Genomic DNA, 17,970 nt, shown 5'->3' with positions numbered 1-17,970 from the left:
CAGCCCATCAAGATCCTTCTGAATGGCAGCACAGCACTTTGGGCTGTCAGCTATGCATCCCAGTTTTGTATCATCAGCAAACTTACTGAGGAGGCACTCTGACCCTTCATCCAAGTTATAGATGAATTAAGTTAAACAATACTGGCCCCAGTACAGACCCCTGGGGGACACAGATAGCTAGCAACAGGCCAGCAACTAGACTCTGTGAGGGATCACAACCGTCTGTGACCTGACATTCAGTCAATTTTCAATCCACCTCACTGTCCACTCATCTAGCCCACACTTCCAGAGCTTCTCTATGAGCATATCAATGTGCCCAAGCACATCCCTATCTACTCTCCCAGTGGAAGCAGACAATAGCTGTGCATAAAGCTGTTACCTGGATACAGCTGAGGTCTGCAGGCCAAGTGAAGTAAGAGGGCTATTTGTCTGAATGCAACGTAAGTCAATACCCATGTCTGCCCACACTTTCTAACAAGTTAGATAGGGCTCTGCAAGCAAAGGTTGATTGATAGGAAAGGGTGTCCCAGACTAGGAAGAAAAGTGTTTCAGAAACAGCCAGGCTCTAAAAGACATTGGCAGGGATACCTCAAGGACAAGTGAAATAGGTGCAGAACAATAAGCCAAGACAAAAAATGCCCCCTGAACAGGTTGTTATGAAAGACTTCAAGGACTTCAGGTGTGAACATTGGCTTTGGCATAAAACATTTTCACTAGGCTGGAAGGATTAAAAAAACACTGCGGCAAGTTTATTTATCCAGGGCAATAACCTTTACATCTGTTAGCCCAGTTAGGATATAGTGGTGAAAGAGATGGAATTCAGAAAGCCAATCACTTCTGCAAATACTTCTTTAGTTTACACACTACTGATTTTTACAGCCATTTATCTCAGGGCTCCTTTTTTTTTTTTTTTTTTTTTTCCCCTGGAAAACAAAATGATCAGTACAATTATCTAGCTCAGCAGATCAGGAGCTTCTTAGAAAGAGAACGTAGAATAGAATAGTTCAGGGTAAAGGATCACCTAGCCCAGCTGCCTGACTTCTTCAGGGTTAACTAAAACTTATAGCATGTTATTGTGGGCATTGTCCAAATGTCTCTTGAACACTGACAGACATGGGGCACCAACCATCTCTCTAGGAAACCTGTTCCAGGGTTTGACCACCCTCATGGTAAATAAATTTTTCCTTTTACCTAGTCTGAACTTCACTTGGAAGAGCTACCTCTCTTTCCATTCCCCTGTGTCCAGTTATTGGTTACCAAGGAGACCAGCACCTTCCTCTCCATTTCCCTTCCTTAGGAAGGTGTAAGGAGCAATGTGGTTGCCTCTTAGCCTCCTTGTCTCCAGACTAGACTGTCCAAGTGCCCTCAGTCTCTCCTTATAAGACTTGCCTTTCACCTCTTTTACCAGCTTTGTTGCCTTCCCTGGACACTTTGAAGGGCCTTAACATCTTTTTTAAGTTGTAGAGCCCAGCACCACACACAATATTCAAGGTGAGGCTGCACCAGTACTAAATATAGCAGAAGAAACACCTCTTTTGGCCAGCTGGCTCTGTCTTATTTAACAGAGCCTAAAATGCAGTTTGCCCTCTTGGCTGACAGGGAACACTGCTGCCTCATGATGAGCCTGCTGTTGACCAGCACACCCAGAGCTCTTTCTGCTGAGCTGTTCTCCAGTCGCTCATCTCAGTCTGTACCTGAGTCTGGCGTTACTCCATCCCAGGTACAGAACCTGACATTTACCTTTGTTGAACTCCAAGTATTTGCTAATTACCCAGTACTCAATCTATCTAGATCTCTTTGCAAGGCCTCTTGTCCCTCCAGGGAATCAACAGCACCTCTCAGTTTAGTATCAAACTTGATGAGGATGCAGTCCTCATAAAAATGTTTAATAGGACTGGCCCTAGAACTGACCCCTGCTGGTGATTGTCCACCAGTCAGACGTAACCCTATTTACTACAGTCCTTTGAGCTCAAGCCAGTTCATCACCCAGCGTAGTGTGATCCTGCTTATCTCACAGTTAGACAATTTGTCCAGAAGGATGAAAAGTTCTTACTAAAATCCTGGAAGATTACATCAACCACCTTCCCTTCATGCACCAAGGGGGTGATCCACCACTATCTCATCATAGAAGATCAGACTACTAAGTGTGAGAAACAAAGTTGTGTTTTTGCAGTAGAGAATTACTTTTCTGTGTTCCATGGTAGTTGTGTAGTCATAATAAGGAGAAATGCTAAGTAGATAAGTGGACAGTAGAAGGCCTCACTGTTCCAAAATAAGGTAGAAGCTTGAGAAAAACAGGTAGAGCAGTTTGGGATCAGTAAAACAAAGATCACAAGTTCTCAAAACATAAGAAAGGAGAAATTAAAGGTAAAGAAAAATTGTACATATATGGTATAGAGGAGCATTGAGTAGCTTGTGAACCTGTAGTACTCAGCCAATGAAGAAACAGGGGAGGTGATCAGGCATTGGGTAATAGGGAATAAAAGGTTATGATTTGTTTACTAAAATGCACTCCTGATTGACAGGACGCCTGCCATTCGCGGGCACTCGCGAATAAAATAGCTTCACAGAAGATCCTGTCTGAAGAAAATTATTTGAGATTTTTCTCACACTAAGGCAGGACTTCAACTTGATGAACACATGCAGACTAAACCTCATAATAACTTTGTTAGTTAAATGCCTTTCAGTATCCCCCAGGACAATCTTCTCTATAACTTTCCCAGGGACTGAGGTTAGACTAATAGGTCTGTAGTTTTCTTGGTCTTCTCTCATGCATTCTGTAGATACGCATAATGCTGCCTGTAGTCAGCATGGCCCTCCCCAGACTCCCATGACTTTTGGTAAACTGTTGAGAGAGGTCCAGACATAATGTCTGATCTTGCTATAATGTCCACTAATTTCTCTAGCACTCTGAGATGAATTCCATCTAGCCCCAGGGACTCTGAGCATCATTTTCTGCCTTAGAACAACAGATCCCCTACTTTTCATCCTGCCACAGATGATAAATAAATAACAATAATAATTAAAACAAACAAACAATCAAACAAAAACCTCCGAGTTTTTTTTTTTTTTTTTTTTTTTTCTCTTTGACTTTCAAATAGCCTGCAAGTATGAGTGTTTCACAAACAGCTTACAATGAGCATTGTATCTGAGACTGGACAATGCCTTACTTGAAGTTTCCACTGTGGAATAACCATTCAGTTAATCCTGAAGTTTTTGTTTTGTTTTGTTTTGTTTTGTTTTACATTCAATTCACATTCTCCCTTCTGAGTGGTTTTCCTATGACCCTGAGCAGACCAGAAGTCCTACCTGGCCATGTATCTGAATCCTGTCCCCTAGCCATGACCTGGTCATACTTATATGGTGTGCCTTTAGATGTTTCAAAAATATTTTTTGTGCTGGGGAGGTTTAGATTGGACATTAGGAAGAATTTCTTCACAGAGGGGTTGGTCAAGCATTGGACCAGGCTGCCCAGGAAAGTGGTGGAGTCTCTATCCCTGAAAGTATTTAAGAGACAGACAGACATGGCACTAAGGGACATGGCTTAGTGATGGGACTTGGTAGGTCAGGTCAATAGTTGGATTTGATAATCTTGAAGGTCTTTTACAACATAAATGATTCTGTAATACTGTTTCCACAGAAAGCAATTTCTCTACTGCTCCTTACAAGCTACCTGTGAGACAGCAGTAAAGTGTTCTCTAAAAGCTGACAGCTTTTCTTCAGCGTCGTTGTCCCTAGAGAAGCCTTACACCTAATGCTTTTTTTCACAGCAGATTTGTATAAATATCTTTGTAATTTGTCAAACATTTAATATAAAAAGGTTTCTATGGCTTGTTTTTAAGCTTTATTTTTTATTTTTTTTTCATTTTATATGGAAGCTCTGCTCTGACTTCATGGCTTGAAGGCTAGGCTATCTTTGTGTGAACAGGTTGGAGGTGAAGTTTTCTTTATATTGAAACTCAGTTATGTCTTAGATGTGGCATGAATGAGGATCTCTGAATGGAAGAATAGTGTCACTGTACAGTGTCAGAAGTTTGAGATACCTGAGATGGGAAAAACATTTCCTGCAGATGAATAAGTGCCTTTGATAAAGTAGGATGGGGAAGATCTCCAGCCTGTAGACACCTCCATACTGCAGTATCTACCCTGATACCCAATATGCTTCAGTCAAAATTCAGTTATTTCCATTCAACTTATTGCTGTCCCTCCTATTCCTTTCATAGAATAAGAAGGAAAGAAAAGAAAAAAGAATGGAAAACGAAACATAAATGAAGTATTGAAGAGTTGGGGAGGGAGGGAAGAGTTTCTTTTTTAGCATAAAAAAAGGAGGAGAGGAACAAGCAAGGACATCAGAATATGCCATTTAGCTAGAGATTTCTCACTAAAACCCTCTGAGACACTCCTGTAGCTACATAAAAACAAACGGGAACCCAGATACTCTTGACTCATGGCTAGCTCTTTTCTATTTTATTTAGCCCAAAAGGAAACATCTAAAATCTGGCTTTGTTCAGAAACCCACTGAGCAGAGCTTCCCACACCCCACTTCTTCAGAGGGGCAAAGGGCAGATAACCACCACAAAAACAATCATTTTAGTGGCTGCAAACTTGTTAGCAGGCCTCACTCACTAAGCAGGTTTGGAAATTTATCTGTTATTTTTCAGCTGCTCTGGCACTGGAAACTTCTTGAGGTAAATCCAAACATCCTTCTGTAATCTTTGCAGGTGATTGAGTTACTAGCATTTCTCCCCTTTTAATTGGCACAGAGTGAGACAGTGCTGTGGTATCTTCTAGTTTAAAGGAAATGCTTAAATCTATGTGTACTATCATCTACTTTTATATAATATATTTTATGTTTATAAATAATCTATTTATGTCCACCACTTCTCTGGGCCACCTGTGCCAGTGCTCAGTCACCCACACAGTCAAAAAGTGTTTCCTAATGTTCAGAGGGAACCTCCTCTGTTTCAGTTTGTGCCCATTGCCTCTTGTCCTGTCACTGGGCACCACTGAAAAAAGCCCAAGAGTTGCCCAGAGAAATGGTGGAGTCTCTCACCTTGAAGCTATTTAAAAGCTAACATATCCGGACATGCTCCTGGACAACCTACTCTAGGTGGCCCTCCTTGAGCAGGGGGGTTGGAGCAGATTACTTTCCAGAGGTTTCTTCCAACCTTAACCATCTTGTGATTCTATCTTATTCATAGGGCCAGTCATTCAGGTATCTTGATAACAGGAATCTTGACAAGGAACTTCTATTTCTTTTTCAAACTTAGTCTTCAAAGGGTAATAAACAGCCTAACACTGCAGCAGAAGATGTCTCTATGGTGGTGAAGTACCAGTAGTAAGCAGGGTAAAGATTTTTAACCAGCTTAAAATGCTGTATGAAGGAGCAGTTGTAGACCAGTGGATAATCCTTGACAGAGAATTTTGCCGTTGTTTTCACTTGGACTCAATTTTTACATAAGCATCTCTGAGAGTTTGTTTTGTAATTTACTTCTGTTATCAGGTCTAGACCAGATTGTTCAAAACATCTGCAGTTCAGACAGCAAGTATATTGTACATAAAACTCTAAGATATGGACTCCCTAACTTTCTAATATTTTTCTTGTGATCACACATCACAAGAAAGATCTTTTGTGTAAATGTATATGTTAATCCTTCTGGTGTCCACTGACTAGAGTGGGGTGCTCACTCATATTATTTCCAGACATTACATGGTCCCTTACTGGTAAGGCTAGAGTATTTCAACCTTAGCTGTGCTGATACTTTCTTAAATGTTATAATGCTACTGGTACCAGCACAGATAGTCACAGTGCAGTCTGCCATTCTCACCAATGCAAATCACTTTCATTGGTTCTGCTCAGGGCACAAAAAAGAATCATAGGACTGTGGGGTGCTTGCAAATACAGGCACTGGAAATTGGCTATGGGGAGGCACAAACAACAGAGAGAGCTGAGAACTGAGATATGTAGTAAAAAATAGTGACAGCTGGGTCTTTCTCTTGCCAGTGACCTAAACCAATTTTATTATAGTTTAATTTTATTAAAAATTATACTACCTGGCCAGTGTGGAGCCACGCATTTGTTCTTTATGAATTGCAGAACTCAACAACACAGCAATAAGTATGCAGCTGCATTAAAAACAAAACAAAACAAAACAAACAACAGCAACAACAACAACAGGCAGTATTGACCTTGAGTAAATAGCCAAGAATACAAGCTGGAGTAACTCACCATAGGGTGTCATCTGTGTCAACTATAAGAAGCTGTAAAAAAAAAATGCACAGGCTTATGATTTTTCAGGCATTATATTTGCAAAGCTGATTTGCAAAATACCCATCCAGTCAAAATAATCACAACCATAAAAATTAAGCCTGTTAAAGCAGTATTTTCTATAATGCATACAAGTGTCTGGTGTTACACCAATGTTTAATTTTTCCAAAATTTCATTCGTCTTTGTTACCTTGTTATCTTAAACGATATCACGTGACACGTATGGGACAATCATGACAAGAAGTAGCCAGCATGGGTTCATGAAGGGCAGATCCTGCTGGACAAACCTGATCTCCTTCTGTCACAAGATGACTGGTTTAGTACATGAGGGAAAGGCTGTGGATGTTGTTCACCACAATTTTAAAAAAACATTTGACACCATTTTCCACAGTATCCTTCTAGAGAAACTGACTGCTCATGGTTTGGAGAGGTATACAGTCCACTGGGTATCCTGATGGCCAGGCTTGAAGAGTAATAGTGAATGGAGTTCAATACAATTGGTGGCCAGTCACCATTGCGTTTACCGGGGCTCAGTACTGGGGCCAGTTTTGTTTAACATTTTTATTAGTGTTCTGGATTAGGGGATCATGTGCACCCTCAGTAAGTTCACAGATGATACCAAGTTAGGCAGGACTGTTGATCTGCTCAAGGGTAGGAAGGCTCTGCAAAGGCATTTGGATAGGGTAGATTAATGGGCCATATCCAGTCACGTGACATTCAACAAGACTAAGTGCCATGTCTTGCACTTGGGTCACAAAAAACCCCATGCAGTGGTACAGGCTTGGAGAAGAGTGGCTGGAAAGTTGCCCAGCAGAAAAGGACCTGGAGGTGCTGGCTGAGAGCCAGCTGATCATGAGCTAGCAGTGTGCTCAGATGGCCAAGAAGGCCAATGGCATGCTGGCCTGCATCTGACATAGTATGTCCAGCTGGACTTGGGAAGTGATTGTCCCTTTGTATGTGGCGCTGGTGTACTGAGTCTGGCTAGGATGGAGTTAAGCTTCCCCACAGCAGCCCACACAGTGCTGTGCTCTGCACCTGTAGCTCAAGCAGCATTGATATTGCACCAAATTTTTGTCTTTTGCTGAGCACAGCATTAAGTTTCTCTCCAAACACACAAAGCCAGTAGGCTGGGAGCAAGGAGGGGACATTACCAAGGCAGCTGACGTAAACCCAAAGGGATATTCCATACCATATGATGTCACACTTAGCAGTAAAAGCTGGGGAAGGGGAAGGGGAAGGGGAAGGGGAAGAAGGGGGATTTCTCATTACGAAAACACCTGTCCTCCCAATAAACTGCTATATGTACTGAAGTCTTGCTTTGGTCAAGGTCTGGCCAAACATCACTTGCTGATGGGAAGTGGAGAATAATTGTTTTCTCTCTTTGCTTCCATGCAGCCTTTGCTTGTTTTTCTTCCCTCTCCCCTCTCCGCTCCTCGACTAAATTGTTCTTATATCAACCCGTGAGCCTTTTTTTTTTTTCCTAACATATTTTCTCTTCCCACTCCTCTTCCTTTGAGGAGTGGGAGTAAGAGAGATATGTGTTGAAGTTTAGCTGCCCATCAGTGTAAAACCACCACAACTGGTGAGACCACACCTCAAATACTGTGTTCATTTTGGGGCCCCTCACTACAAGAAGAATATTGAGTTGCTTGAGTGTGTGCAAAGAAGAGAAATGAAGCTGGTGAAGGGACTAGAAAACAAGACGTATGAGAAGTGGCTGAGGGAACTGGCTTTGTTTAGTCTAGAGAAGAAGAGGCTGAGGGGAGACCTTATTGCTCTCTACAGCTACCTGAAAGGAGGTTGTAGCAAGGAGGATGTTGGTCCCTTTTCTCAGATGAGGATAGGATGTGAGGAAACAGTCTCAAGTTGCACCAGGAGTGGGTTAGATGGGATAAAAGGAAGAATTCCTTCACAGAGAGGGTGGTCAAGCATTGGAATGGGCTGTCCAGGAAAGCGGTGGAGTGCTCATCCTTAAAGGTATTTAAGAGACATGTGGACATGGCACTAAGGGACATGGTTTAGTGATGGGATTCTGTTAAGTCAGGCTGATAGTTGGACTTGATAATCTTGAATGTCTTTTACAACATAAATGATTCTGTGATACCACCTGTTTTACCAGGCCCAAATGATTACAAAAGTAGTGTTTGTTAGCTATGATACTTGCTGGGTAAATACACATTGTGTCAATGATCCCGTGTGAATAACACTAGAAATGGAAGTTCAAGAGATTGAAGCATAGTATGAGAAGTGTTCATAAGCTGAGGGGAAACAAGTACCTATCTGCCTCCAACGTGAAGTAGAAATGTTCTCCTAACTGCATTTTGTATTTTTGCAAAATTTCCTTGAAAATGTTGTGAAATAAAACACAAGTTTAAGTTTAGTTTAGTTTAGTTTAATTTAGTTTTGTTTTGTTGAATTAATTTCGAGAGGACAAAATATGATCCTCCAGCAACTTTTAGGGATGAGGTGTGAAACGCGCTTCTCTTTCAGAGGTACATTTTGTCACACTACCTTGCTGTAATCATTGACTACTCACACAATACTGATCCAAAACAAACTAAATGCTGTTCTCATTTGCTGTGTCTCTCCCAAGGTGTAGACATTGCATTTAGTACCACCAGAATTTACGTAGAAAGCACAGTGCTGCAAAGCAGTGGAAAAATCTGTCACACTCCTGAGGTGCCTGGTTACTATGTCACAAGCCTTGCATCTTTATTTTGAGGTGTAAACAACCAAACACTATTTCTGCAATTGGCATTCTCAGTCCTTCTGGAAATCAGGAAGGCAGGGCTTGGAAGTGTCATGAACACACAGAATTGCACAGATGCCTCTTTTCTCTGACATTTGTCATTTTTTTTGTCCCAGGATCTGGTTTGGAGTCTCTTTTAAATCTCTGTTCTAGATACCACAACTACAGTTATAGCTAAACCGCACAAAGTACAGTCAGGCTGTTTACTGCTTCCCTGCATTCTGTTTTGTTATGAAGTAATAATATTGTTATTGTGAAGAATGTAAAGCAATAAAGAGAAAGTTTGCTAAAATCAGTGGCATACACGGAAATGGATGCAAAACTTGAAAAACTCTTGGATCTAGCCTCCACAATCTACTGCTTAAAGCAATTCTTGACATTGGCTTAAACGGTCACAAATCTCTTTCCATTTTCTTTCCAAATAGGGAATATTTTTACAAACTGATCTTCTTAAAACTGCATACTGCTTATATGAATACACATAGGCAGAACCACTTTTTTTTTTTCATATAAAACAGTGTTAAATAAAATCATAGTATTGACACAAGAGGTCATTTCCTGTTTATTTGTATTATAGTCTACTTGCTATTAATATAGACACTATGGTTTTTATGTAGCTTGCCAAGCTCTTAGGTAAGAACGGAATTTATTATGTCAACAGGATTTACTAATGTATTAAGTAGCAATAGCGAAAGTTCTGTCTTGTTTGTTTAGGATAAAGTTAAATGTGAGAATTAGGCATTGGAATAGGCTGCCCAGGGAAGCGGTTGAGTCACCATCCCTGGAGATCTTTAAAAGACGTTTAGATGTAGAGCTTAGTGATATGGTTTAGTGGAGGACTTGTTAGTGTTAGGTCAGAGGTTGGACTAGGTGATCTTGGAGGTCTCTTCCAACCTAAATAATTCTGTGATTCTGTGATTCTGTGATTTTGTGAATTCAAGGACCTGTTCCAACATTCTTATTTACATGGTGGAGTTGCCAGTGCCCATTCTGTGTTCAGTTGTTCCCCTAGCTTCAGACTCAAAAGGTGAAATTCAATGCATTTTCATCTGCAGTGAGATAGAGCATAGAGGACAAAAAACGGGAAAAAAATAATGGAAAGATGAGGCTAAGGTCCCAAGAAATTCCATAATTACATGCAATATTAACATTGTGAAAAAGAAAGTGAAAATCCTATTCGCACACTGTACAACGAATCTCAAAGTAGAAAGAGAGTGGCTGGAAAAGCTGCTGGCAGAGGACCTGGGAGTATGAGCCAGCAGTGTGCTCAGGTGGCCAAGAAGGCCAACAGCATCCTGGCTTGTATAAGAAACAGTGCGACCAGCAGGACTAGGGAAGTGATTGTCCCCCTGTACTCGGCTCTGGTGAGGCCGCACCTCGAGTACTGTGTTCGGTTTTGAGCCCCTCGCTACAAGAAGGACATGGAGGTGCTCGAGTGAGTCCAGAGAAGGGCAACGAAGCTGGTGCGGGGTCTGGAGAACAAGTCTTATGAGGAGCAGCTGAGGGAGCTGGGGTTGTTCAGCCTGGAGAAGAGGAGGCTCAGGGGAGACCTTATCACACTCTACAGGTACCTTAAAGGAGGCTGTAGCAAGGTGGGGATTGGTCTATTCTCCCATGTGCCTGGTGACAGGACGAGAGGGAATGGGCTAAAGTTGTGCCAGGGGAGGTTTAAGTTGGATATTAGGAAAACCTTCTTTACTGAAAGGGTTGTTAGGCATTGGAATGGGCTGCCCAGGGAAGTGGTAGAGTCACCATCCCTGGAGGTCTTTAGGAGATGTTTAGTTGGAGAGCTTAGTGATGGGGTTTAGTGGAGGACTTGTTGGTGTTGGGTCAGAGGTTGGACTAGGTGATCTTGGAGGTCTCTTCCAACCTAAATGATTCTGTGATTCTGTGAAAGACTTGCCAAGACTGTGCCATTTCTTACCACCTTTGACCACTGGAAAATCCTTAGCCATTATTTGTTGAAAAAGTACATTCTTTAGTGATATCTCTGATCTTTCTGAAGGAGGAAGAAAGATGGCAGAGGACTGAGACATCCACCTACTCAAAAGTTGAGCTAAAAGCCTATAAATGACAGAATAAGTTTTTCTCCCTCTTGAAGAGGATGAACCCATTTAAGTTTTCGAAGTTAGTGCCAAGAATCACTGGGCTTTGGATTTAAAAGTTCCAGTAGCTCACCAATCATCATTGCTGATTTACTGGTCATTTGCAGGATTTTAATGTTGATGGATTTATCTAACTTGCTTCATCTATGTCATGGAAGAGAAGTATGTGTGGTCTAATCAGACCCGGTTTTCTGCTTTTGTATATCTACAGGTCAATGTCAGTTGATTTCTCAGTACTGCAGGTAGTTAGAACAAGGTTAAATCAGAAGAGCTTGTAAATTAATTGACTCTGCATTTCTAGATGGCTGATCTGATTTCAAATAGCAAAGCTGTGAAGATATCAGCACCACTAGTTTGATGGGAGGATGCCAACAGAGGTCCTTATGAGTTCATTTGCTGAGCACTGTTAATTTATGAGTTTAAAGTCAAGGTGGGGGTGGGGGTAGGGTGGAGGTATGTGTATGTTTATTGGCTCAATAACTTTAATGCCAGCCTGCTAGTCTTATGTCAATATTCAAAAGGTGATATTATTGAACTGAGACCCTAAAATCATGGACAAATGTAACATGATTTTTATGAAGCTCATGACCTCCTTCTCTGATCTAAGAAAATAAGCAGTGCCAGCCTCTTTCCTATTGTGTTCTTCAACCTTGAGTTTAAGGTGTTTCGTTCAACCTTGTTGTTTCTTTCAACCTTGAACCAGCCTATATCATGTTCATTCTGTTCCTTTTCCTACTTTCTCTTTCTTTACAAAAGTATTTTCTGAGAGAAATACGGTTTAGGAATTACATGATTTTGCATACAGCAAGCAAGGTGGAGAGTGGAGAAACACTGTACAGTGTATTCTAAGCTACCCTTCAAACTTGTTCATTGTTTTAGAAGTTCATATAAGGCAGTGACATCATTCGTCACATTTGATATTTCCATGTTCTCTACTTGGTTTAAATGAGAATTTAATATGTGTTTGTTGTTTGTGTCTAAACCAGGTTCTTGGTTTTGTTCTTAAACTTTTGTTTTGTTTTGTTTTTAATATGGCTTCAAGAAATATTGATTTAACAGTTTAGTAGCTGATATTCTTCCCCAACTTTGTAAGCTTTGTCAGTGAATTTATTTCTCAGCGTTGTTTATATGCAAGATTCTCAGGTCATTTAGGAGGATTTCCAAACTGACAGAATGCTAGAATCCTAGAAACAAAGAATCATAGAATCACAGAATGTTTGGGTTGGAAGGGAGCTTCAAGATCATCTAATTCCAACCCACCTGCCATGAGCAGGGACACTTACCACTAGACCAGGTTGCCCAGTGCCCCATCCAACCCGACCATAAACATTTACAGGGATGGGGCATCCACAGCTTCTAAGGCAACCTGCTCCAGTGCCTCATCATCCCCATAGCAAATAATTTCTTCCAAATATCTAATCTAAGTCTACCCTCTTTTAGTTTAAAAACATTACTCTGTGTCCTCTCACTACACTCCCTGGCAAAGAGCCCCTCTCCTGCTTTCTTGTAGGTACTGGTACATTCATTGTGAAGAGATGCCTCTGAGAAACAGCCATGGACATGTTGAGAGCTTGTGCGTAGAATTTAAGGGCCTGACCAACAAAGGACTCCTTGTGGTCAGGGTGTACTACAGGCTACCTGATCAAGGGGAGCCTGTGGATGAGGCCTTCCTGCTTCAACTACAAGAAGCATCATGCTTGCACACTCTCATCCTGATGGGGGACTTCAACCACCTTGAATGTCTGCTTGAAAATCTACACAGCACATTGTAAGCAATACAGGAGACTCCTGGAGTGCATTAAGGATAACACCCTGGTCCAGGTATTGGACAAACCAAGCAGAGGAGGAGCGTTACTGGACCCGATGCTTACCAATGCAGATGAACTCATTAAAGAGGTTCAGACTAGAGGGGGTCCGGGCTGCAGTGACTGTGCCCTGATTGGGTTTGTGATCTTGAGGAATACAGGTCTGGCGAAGAGTAAAGGCAGGACTCCAAACTTCCAAAGAGTGAACTTCCAGCTAGTCCTAATCCTAGAGGGCAAGATCCCTTGGAACAATGTCCTTAGGGCCAAAGGAGATGAACAGAGCTGGCAAATCTTTAACGATGTTTTTCTCTGAACACAAGAACTCTCCATTCCCATGTGTAAGAAAGCAAGCAGTGAGAGCAGAAAACTGAGATGGCTGTGCAAGGACTTGTTTGTCAAACTGAGGAGGAAGAAGGAAATGCACAGGCAGTGCAAGCAGGGACATGTGGCCTGGGAAGAGTACAGGGATGCCATCCGGATATACAGGGATGAGATCAAGAAAGCCAAGGCACAGATGGAACTGAGCTTGGCAAGGGATACGAAAAAAAAACAAAACAAAAAAACACCTAACAAGAAGGGGTTCTACAGGAACATTGGCTAGAAAAGAAAGGCCAAGGAGGGTGTTCTCCTTCTGATAAGCAAGAAGGGAGAACTGATAACAACAGACATGGAGAAGGCTGAAATATTCAACAACTTCTTTGCCTCAGTCTTCACTGCCAGTCAGGCTTCCTATGTCTTTCACCTTCCTGAATCTGTTGGTGAGGGCTGGGGGAGCAAAGCCCTTTCCACTGCAACCGAAGAACATGTTGGAAATCGCCTGATGAAACTGAACAGATACAAGTCTGCAGGACCCAACGACGTGTATCTCAGGGTTCTGAGAGAACTGGCTGATGTAGTTGCCAAGCCTCTCTCTACCACATTTGAAAAGTCATGGCAGGCAGATGAAGACCCTGCTGACTGGAAAAAGGGAAATATCACTCCCATTTTAAAAAGGGGTAGAAAGGAATACCCAGGGAACTACAGCCCAGTGAGCCTCACCTCTGTGCCTGGAAAGATCATGGAACAGATTCTCCTGGAACAATGTCAAGGAACATGCAGGACAAGGAGGTGATCCGAGAGAGCCAGCATGGCTTTACTCAGGGGAAATCTTGCCTGACTGATCTGGTGGTCTTCTATGATGAAGTGAGTGCATCAGATGACAAGGGAAGACCAACAGATGCCATCTTTCTGGACATCTCTAAAGCCTTTGACATGGTCCCACATTACATCCTTATGTCTAAATTGGAGAGAGATGGATTTGAAGGGTGGGCCATTCAGTGGATAAGGAATTGGCTTGAAGGCCACACCAAGCGAGTTGTGATCAATGGCTCTATGCCCAAGTAGAGGCTGGTGATGAGCGGTGTCCTTCAGGGGTCCATCTTGGGACTGGTAATGTTTAATATCTTTATCAAAGACATAGACAATGACATCAGCTGCACCCTCAGCAAATTTGCAGATGACACCAAGCTGAGTGGTACAGCTGATATAACAGAAGGAAGGGATTCCATCCAAAGGGACCTGGACAAGCTAGAAAACTGGGCCCATGTGAACCTGATGAGAAGGGAGAAGGACTCATTGGGAGCAGCCCTGCAGAGACGGACTTGGGGGATATGGTGGATAAAAAGTTTGAAATGAGCCAGGAGTGTGTGCTTGCAGCCCAGAAGGTCAACGGCACCCTGGGCTGCATCAACGGAGGAGCGACTAGCAGATCGAGGGAGGTGATTATACCCTTCTCCTCTGCCTTTGTGAGGCCCCACGTGGAGTACTGCATCCAGATCTCAGGCTCCCAGCATATAAAGCATGTGGATCTGTAAGATCAGATCTGTTAGGAGGGCCACAAAGATGATCAGAGGGCTGGAGCACATTTTCTGTGAAGAAAGGCTGAGAGAGCTGGGGATGTTCAGCCTGAAGATGGGAAGGCTCCAGGGAGACCTCATTGCAGCTTTTCAATACCTAGAGGGGGCTTATAAAAAAGATGGAGAACAACTTTTTGGTTGGTGAGATATTGATAGGAAAAGGGGGAATGGTTTTAAACTAAAAGAGTGGAGATTTAGATTAGACGTTAGGAGAAAGTTCTTCACTCAGAGAGTGCTGAGGCACCGCAACAAGTTGCCCAGAGAGGTTGTGGATGCACCATCCCTAGAAGTGTTCAAGAACAGGTCAGATGAGGCCCTAAGCAACCTGGTCAAGTGGTTGGCATGTCTGCCTATGGCAGAGGGGTTGGAATTAGATGATCTTGAAGGTCCCTTCCAACCCAAACCATTCTATGGTTCTATGATATGATTCTACAAATCAGAGGGGTGGGGATTAGATGTGTGTATTTTACTCTTCCCCTCTCTCTGCTGAGTGTCCTACTGCTCTGCTCCCTCAGGATGACATCTGGGCTTTGACCATGGCTGTTGCAAGTAGACTTGCCTGCATCTTTGCATTTTTCTGTTTTTCCTTTTGTCTCTTCTTTTTCCCTATTTCATCTCTATTAATATATGCCTTATAAGCTATCTCAATTACTTGGGAAGTGGACACCCTGAAAGTCCATCTTTTTCTGGATATTCGGAGCTGACTGTTTACATTATTTACCTCATCATCTGGATTCAAATCTGTCCATTTTCCAGCTGCTTCACATAACCTTTCATAAAATGCTGAATAACACCAGGGCAGATGCTTATTCTCTTTATCAATTACCATAATCGATGCCTTACTAGCTTTAATTAATAATTTTCATTTTTTCTAATCTTATGGTCATTTTGTAAAGAAAAAAAAAAAAGAAGAAAAAAGAACAAATCCACATAAGGTACTTCATCCCATTTTCTGGTTCTTCAACAAAATAACTGTAAAATACTATTGTATTCCGAAGAGCCCAATTATAGCCATCTTTCCACAGCCATCCACTTTATATTTAGGCCAGCACTGCATGCAGTATTGCTTTAGTTTTCCTTTAGTCAGCGGATTCCCTCTGAACATCCCAAAAGTGAACAAGGCCTTATTTTGGAGGAAGGACTAGTCCCCATTTTTCCAAACAAATGGGTCTATACCCGCAACTCCATACACTCTGGTCATCACTGTCTGCACGTATGAAACTATTGCCAAAAGCCATCCCAGTCTATAACTTTAACAAAACCTCCAGACCACCTTTTTCGCTTCAGTCAAAACCAGTGTCTCACTTATGTTTGGGATTGCACTGTTGAGTTGCTTACCACCTCCAGACAGAGAGAGGATCCCAGGAATTACCAGTCAAAATGCTGGAGTCCTGGAGATCCATTCTCACCACCACTAGTCAGCAAGACAATTTGGCAAGGGTCTAAGGCTGTCCCATCTGTTTTGGCAAAAACCCTTGTCCAATGAAACATTTGGATTTGTTATCCAGTGTGCAATAAGCCAAATATGCACACTAGGTTTAGGTATTGTTTATTTCAGAGTGTGCAAGTCTGGGTACCAGGTGGTTTTCAACCTGCTGAGGCTCAGCAGCTCTCTGCTGTGGTTCACCAGACCTTGGGTGAGGATTTCTGGGAGGGATCTACCCTGGCACCCCACAACAAGTCTGAGAAAGGAAGGACAGAGAAGCTGCCTTCTCGGCCAGGGCAGAAGCTGGTCCTGAAGCTGCAGCCAGGCTGGCAGATGAATATGTAGCTGAACTCCTGTCCATGACACCAGTCCTGCAACCATCTGTTGATCTGCCAGATTCAACTGGCCCTTTCAATCCCCTCCCCTTTGACCAGCGGGACTGAATGTGGTGGTTTTACCTTGCTGGGCAGCTGAACTCCACCATGGCAGGGGGGTTGGAACTAGATGATTTTTGAGGTCCCTTCCAACCCAAGCCATTCTATGATTCTATGACCACAAATGCTCTCTCACTTCCCCTCCTCAAAAGAAGAGGGGGGGAAGAAAGTATGCTGGAAAGAAAAAAAAAAAAAAAAAAAAAAGCTCACAGGTTGCGATAAGGATAATTTAATTAATTAAATTACAGGGAAAAGAAAGAGGGGAAAAACAAACAAACGCCATGTGGAAGCACAGAGAGAAAAAAAATTACTCTCTACTTCCCATCAGCAAGCAATGTTTGGCCACATCACAAGAAGCAGGACCTCAATAGGGGTAGCATTTGGGAGGACAGACGTCTTCATAACGAGAGCCCCCCCTCTTCCTTCCCCTTTCCCACCTTCTATTGCTGAATGTGATACCACAAGGTAAGGAATATATCTTTGGTTGGTTTAGGTCAGCTGCCCTGGTGATGTCTCCTCCCCACCTCTTGCTCACCCCCTGCCTATTGACTCTGAGAGGGTTTAGAGGGAGTCTTGATGCTGTGCCAGCACTTCTCAGCAATAGAAAAAGCATTCATGTGATACCAATGCTGTTCTAGCTACAGGTGCAGAGCACAGCACTTGTATGGGCTGCTGCAGGGAAAGTTAACTCCATCCCAGCCAGACCCAGTACACAGACAAAAAAACTACCTGTGCTCCTGAGTCCTTTAACTGCTACTCCCAGGGCTCTGTGATCCCTCTTGATACTCCTCAGAGTGCTCCTGGCTGCATCACTGGTGCCCGTGTGAAACATCATCGGCAGATAATAGTCCTTAGGCTGTACAAGGCTTGGCAGTCTCCTGGTAACATCCCTCATATGAGCCCCTGATAAGCAGCAAACTTCACTCAAGAGATCAGGTTGGCACATGGGCACCTCCATAACTCTCAGAAGAGAGTCTCCTACTACTATCACCTGTTGCCTTTTCTTAGTTGGGCTAGTTATGTGGGGAGCAGACTGGGCTGTTTTACTCAGCTTCACCCTGCCTGCAGCAGATCTTTCCTTTTCAGTCTGCAAAGGGGTGAAGCGGTTCTGTAAGGGCACCTCAGGCTTTGGGGGACGACTCTTTCTCGTGCTGGTCCTTCTTGCCACCTTCCACCCTCCAGTGTTACTGGTCCTCCTCCCTTCTGTGAGTACTGGTGAGTTTCAGTCTGTTTTGCCACAGGCTGTGGGTCCCCTGCAGACTGTGTTAGGATCCAGCTAACTCCTCCT

The sequence above is a fragment of the Anser anser genome (assembly GCF_964211835.1).
Source record: "Anser anser genome assembly, chromosome: Z".
Classification (NCBI taxonomy): Eukaryota; Metazoa; Chordata; class Aves; order Anseriformes; family Anatidae; genus Anser; species Anser anser.
The sequence above is the reverse complement of the archived record's forward strand: the minus strand, read 5'-3'. Positions refer to the sequence as shown.